Source organism: Saccostrea cucullata, unplaced genomic scaffold (genome assembly GCF_032062105.1).
Source record: "Saccostrea cucullata isolate Sc308-1 unplaced genomic scaffold, CSIRO_AGI_Scuc_v1 ctg15217, whole genome shotgun sequence".
Classification (NCBI taxonomy): domain Eukaryota; kingdom Metazoa; phylum Mollusca; class Bivalvia; order Ostreida; family Ostreidae; genus Saccostrea; species Saccostrea cuccullata.
In genome coordinates, this window is record NW_026917919.1 from 6,567 (window position 1) to 12,157 (window position 5,591).

Consider the following 5,591-nt stretch of genomic DNA (forward strand, 5'->3'; position numbering starts at 1 on the left):
TTATTGCCAAGGTTAAAGTTAAATTGGATTCAACTCTAAGGTCTAGGTCAAAAATAATTATACCTGTTGAAAGATCACAATGATTACACATGTAAGAGCATGAAAGTCCTAGCACCACCTGTTCAAAACTTACCCCAAGTTCAAGGTATTTTTCTTGTAAAATTGGGTCAAACTCCAAGGTCAAGAGATCAAGAGGTCAAAATTGGTGGTACCCATTAAAAGGTTTTGCCAAAAGAAATTTACCTATGAAATATTGAAGCCATGTGTATAGCCCAATCCACTTAAAAAATATGGGCAAGGTTAAAGTTTCCGTGGACAGACAAAAATACATAAACATAGGAAACAAAATATGTATAAATAGTCAAATGAAAAAATTTTCTACTATTATGGAGTCATAAGATCAATTGTCATTTCAGGTACAGGGAGTCAGTGGCTATGGAGATCAGACTCCCCCCCCCCTGGAATTAGCAGTTATTTAAATAAGACTATATATGTACTGTAGAGAATAAAAATGACTTTGGACATCCTCCCCCTTAGAAAACAGGGACTCCACCATCATTGTTTTTATTATTATTTTTTATTTCCATCTCAGGAAATCTTGGGCTGATTTTTTTGACTGAGGTGTGACACCTCCCCCCCCCTTTCTGAAAAAAAAAATTCTGGATCTGCGTCTGTTATATACTGAATGTCCGCAACGGGAGATAACTTGACAATGTGAAATTTGTCGACTGTGGCATGCGATGATCTTTGACCATGTTGACCCTTTTTGAACTTCAACCTAACCATTTGCATTTATTTATTTTTATGCAATCTATACTAAATCTTGTACTTACCGAATGTCATAGGTCGTGACAACGAATTCATGAAATATAATCCATATAATCCAATTAAAACACAAATGATTTTAACTGACCACACTGCATCATCAGCATACATGTGCTAAATAATCTCATTCGACAAACCTTTGCTGATTCCGTTGCCAGTATGAATTGGCCGAGGTGTGCCGAGAGGTGATATCTATAAATATGATAATGGGTGACGCAAACCCAATGTGAATGTAGAAAATAAAACTGTTTAGTACAAGAACAAATTTCAAACTATCATAATAAACTAAACTATGTTTTTTAAAAAAATGTGAGGGTGAGAGAGAGTGTGTGTGTGTGGGGGGGGGGGGGGATAGGCATTTACAAATTAATCGGGTTGTATTTTCAATGGGTTTTTTTCCCGACCAAATACTAAAATCAGTTTGCACATTTTGATAAATTCATCAAAAACGCTTTGTACTAAAATAATATTTTATGTCGTTGAGAAAGTAAATTTAAAAAGTTCCAAATTATGGGAAAATTATTTATTTGAATCTAATTAAGTAATTTACTTCAATCATTAATTAAATTCTGTTATTTCAGACTGGTTATGAATTAAGTATTTTAAAATACATATGTGAGGCTCAGAGTTGATATGGTCATCTGAAAATTTTATGTTCAATTTGACGAATACATGTACGGTGATAATTATAGAATTATTTTGACTTCTTCCTTGGAAAGTCCAATATGAATGAGTGTATATTTAGAGGCAAACACGATAGTGCGGGTATTACTGTCTCATGACAGCATCTAGTTTATTTTTGCATCGGTTGTTTCTATTTTTAGTAACAGCCAATAATTCATTTTGGTCAATATTCAAGGGAAAATGCAAAAAAGTTGGTGTAAAAATGACAATTTCAATATTTAAAAGTAAAAAAGAAAAAAACAATACATAAATAAAAGGGCAACATGTTCTCATAGAAATAAGTCCCAAAATTAAGCTGGAATCAATTTTTTTGTAAAACCCCTATATAGAAGCCTGTCCCGAGGACACAGATATTGGCATGGTGCCAAGAAATGATAATGGTTCATTTTTTGTTAATATTCAGGGATACATTTCTTAGAAAGTGACGCTTCTTTTTTCAGAATTTTGTGCATTTAAGAATCTCTAGGATATTATCCCAACAATATGTAAAATCCACCTTTGGACTCTCAAGGACAGAAAAGTTATATCGTAATGAAATTACCTCAAATTCAAATGATGGAAAAATTCATGATTTTATAAGTTTTACTATTAACAGTAATTTTAATGAATTTGGTGTATAATATTTACAAATATAAACAATAAGAATTATTTTTAATTTTATAAAAGCTATAGATATTTTTTTCCTGCTTTTCCTGTGAAAAAAAAACGTATTTTACTATTTATTTAGATTTTGTTAGAATTATCTCCCCTGTTGCGCTCTTCTGTAGAGAAGGTAGATAATGATTATGTTTACAAAGTGTATAAACAGATTTCTGTCATCTAATCGTTTTAGGCATAAATTATGTGTGATTTGAAGAAAATTGTCCCTCCTGTGAATGTAATTTGTTACGTATATACTAGTGGCCCATGTATAAAAGGCATAAAAAATTATGAAAACCATCGGGATCGATGTACGGTTCCGTAACCACGTGTAAACATTATGGCATCCTGAGACGTTTTGTTACCGTTTTGTACGTCCTCAGAAAAAGATTCAGGTGCGTGAATTGTTTAAGAGTCTTCAGATTCTGGCTCTGATTTTGATGAATATGATTCTGACAGCAAACATTCATTTGGTAGCAAGACGGATGTAGTGATGATGATACCGAATCAACAATGTTTGAATTTGAAAAAGAAACAGGTAGGTGGATCTTGGTTTATAATACTATGTACCTTATAAAAAGGCTTATTGATATGAAAAAAATAAATAAATAAACAATTTTGATGGGGACTTGATTATGGACAAGAGGAGATTTTTTACAAGACACTATCAGGTCTGGTACAATCACTAGATTTAGCTATGTATGTAGCTTGATTTACCTACTTAGTTAGCTTTATTTACTTACATGAAGTAGCTTTATTTAGCTACCAAAGTAATTTATTTCTATAAAAAATACCTACGTGGCTAAATCTAGTGATTGTACTGGACCTGAATATATACCTAGCAAACCTGTCAAGAGAAATTTCAAGGTTGGTACTTGTGCATGTAGCAATAAAAATATCTGTATAAATTCAACAATATTGCAAAATATTCACATCTGTAGAATTATAAATAGCATATTATAAGTAGCCTTTGTGGGGTGATGAAGAGGGAATGAAAAGTTGAATAGGTCCAGGGTTTTCAAAGACTGTTTACTAATAGGGTACATTAAGAATTGAATAGGTGGGTCTTCACTGTCAATTAAATCATCATTATTGCCTGATATGTGGGCTGCATGATTATAAAGAATCTCACTAAACAAAATATTTTTTTCAGATATTTATGAAATGTTATGAAGATGGCTACAGTTATGATTTTCAGCTTTTCATATATGATTAAAGGAAGAAGAGTTGTCAAATACTTGTGCAGACTTTAGTTTTCAAATTAAAGGTCACCATGTGTTCTTTGACAGGTTTGTGTTTAAAAAATAACTAATATTATAAATATAAGTCTGGGAAATTATACTTTGTAAAGAATATTTCCTTTCATTTTTATATTTCTCGTGCAATTTCAGATTATTCAAATTCATTTCCCTGGTTAGGGCTGGGCTTTACAATGGGATTTTCAGCTGTGGAGCTATAAAGAATTACTACATAGGGTTTCCAATGTAGCTTTGTGAACAGAATCCAGAAATAAGAAGAGGAGAGACAATGCAGATGCAGCATTAGCATTACCAATTACTTACCACTGCTGAGAAAATGGTAAAGATATGTTATATTATTATACCTCTACTGTAATTACTCTGTATAAATTAATACCATAAAAAAATCTCTATTTCCCCGAGAAGTGATTATTGCCCTCATCTGAAGACTACTCCCTGGAAAATCAGAGCTACTCCCTGGGACTACTCCCTCATGAATATTTATTATCAAAGTGTTCAGAGGGTGGGGCGTTCTAGGAATCTCGAGTCTGTGACGTCATGTTATTAGCAATGTAGCTATGACGTCAAAACATTTCGATGTGCGATGTCAAAATCATACTTGAATTCTACCAAAATGAAGACAACGATAATTTTTCAAAACGTCAGTGAAAATACTTTTTTAAAATAATTTAATTGTTTAAGGACACGATGCTTCACTTATCATACAATGTGTTAAACCACATGCATTTGTAATTATGCCTCTACAGGTTTTTTTAAAATGTCGGAATATCTGGTGAAAAAAATTTAAATCGCCTATCATTGTTTCGGTATAATAAAAAAGTTATGGAATGGGAACTCGGGAAATAGCAAATTTAAAGTTCCCCTCGGCAGAGAACTATTTCATAAATTTGCTATTTCCCTCATACCCATTTCCTAACTGTATACTATAGTGCATGGATAGGAATTGCCTTGTCTGTCTGTTGATTTGCCACATGCATTTTCCCTACTCTTTTACTTTACTTCAAGGATATGAAGCTCTTGTTTTCTTCAAAGATAGCCAGAAGAATTTGTGAAGAATCTTACCCAAGTCATTTGATGACATTTTCTTCAATTGATAAATATAAATGTAGCATTATCATAAACATGACATTTATTTTAAAAATCTTAGAATATGTCTAGTATGTTTTATTTCAATTTTAATTTGAAAACTGTCCTTTTTCACAGGTACATGCTTTGAGTACTACTTTTGTGTATTTTGAGACAATCCAGTTGTTCTTTAAACCAGAAGTGGAAATTTCAGTGCTTGTTAAATTTCTCCAGAAGTTATTGGATGCTACATAGGAAGAAAATGGGGTCATACTGAACAGAATAGTTTGGATACACCTTATAGATTTTGAAAGCTTGAGACCTCAAGATCAACCCAAATGGTGTACCAAACATGAAGAAAAAAAGACAGTTTATGATTGAAGAAGCGTGTGTAGTAGCCAAAATTTCAGGGTATTTCATATATGTTAACTTATACGATTTTATTGGTACATGTACTTAAACATTGTTAATATCTTGATATTTAATATGTATCAGGTTTCACTTGCAGGAATACACAAAAATTCAGAGTAAATTTTAAGTGTTTGTTATGTTAGAAAAGATCAAAGTTCAAGGTCAACAGTGCTTTAGTTTTACCAAATATAACACTATTATAAAGACTAATTTCCTGTATACAGGTATAGCAAATAATTCAGAATATGATTTGGGGAAACTGTGATTTTTTCTTTTAAATCCTACCTTAATTTAGAACCATCATGTATACTTAAGCAAGTAGATTTTTTTCAAGCATACACAATTTCAAGGTCATTTTAATTTTGGAAGTTAATATGAAATATCAGGAAGCATTCAAGCATTGTAATTTTTTTGTTGTTGAATGTACTTAGTTATTGAGTAATATTCAAATTTTAATCTGCAATGAAATTAAAAATTACAAGTATTTACTGACAAAACGTCAGAGATACTCAAGCTGTAGAAAGTCAGCTAGGAAGTGTCATTAATTAATATCCTAAAATGGTATAAGATGAGGGCTATTGAGTTCAATCTTCCGTTGAATAAAATACATTTACATGAAACAATTCAAACAAAATTCATATATTGAATTTAATTAGAATAAATATAATTAATTGTACTACTTTTTAAGATGAATTTACGTTACACACT

General features: G+C 31.5%; 1 long non-coding RNA gene across 1 annotated transcript; it reads left to right on the top strand.

The window, feature by feature from the left end:
* The first annotated feature begins 2,437 nt into the window (after window positions 1-2,437).
* Window positions 2,438-5,241, top strand: LOC134262333 (uncharacterized). Its single transcript, XR_009991004.1, has 3 exons — window positions 2,438-2,686; window positions 3,540-3,726; window positions 4,611-5,241. It is a non-coding gene; the product is annotated as an uncharacterized LOC134262333 (long non-coding RNA).
* Window positions 5,242-5,591: the final 350 nt, after the last annotated feature.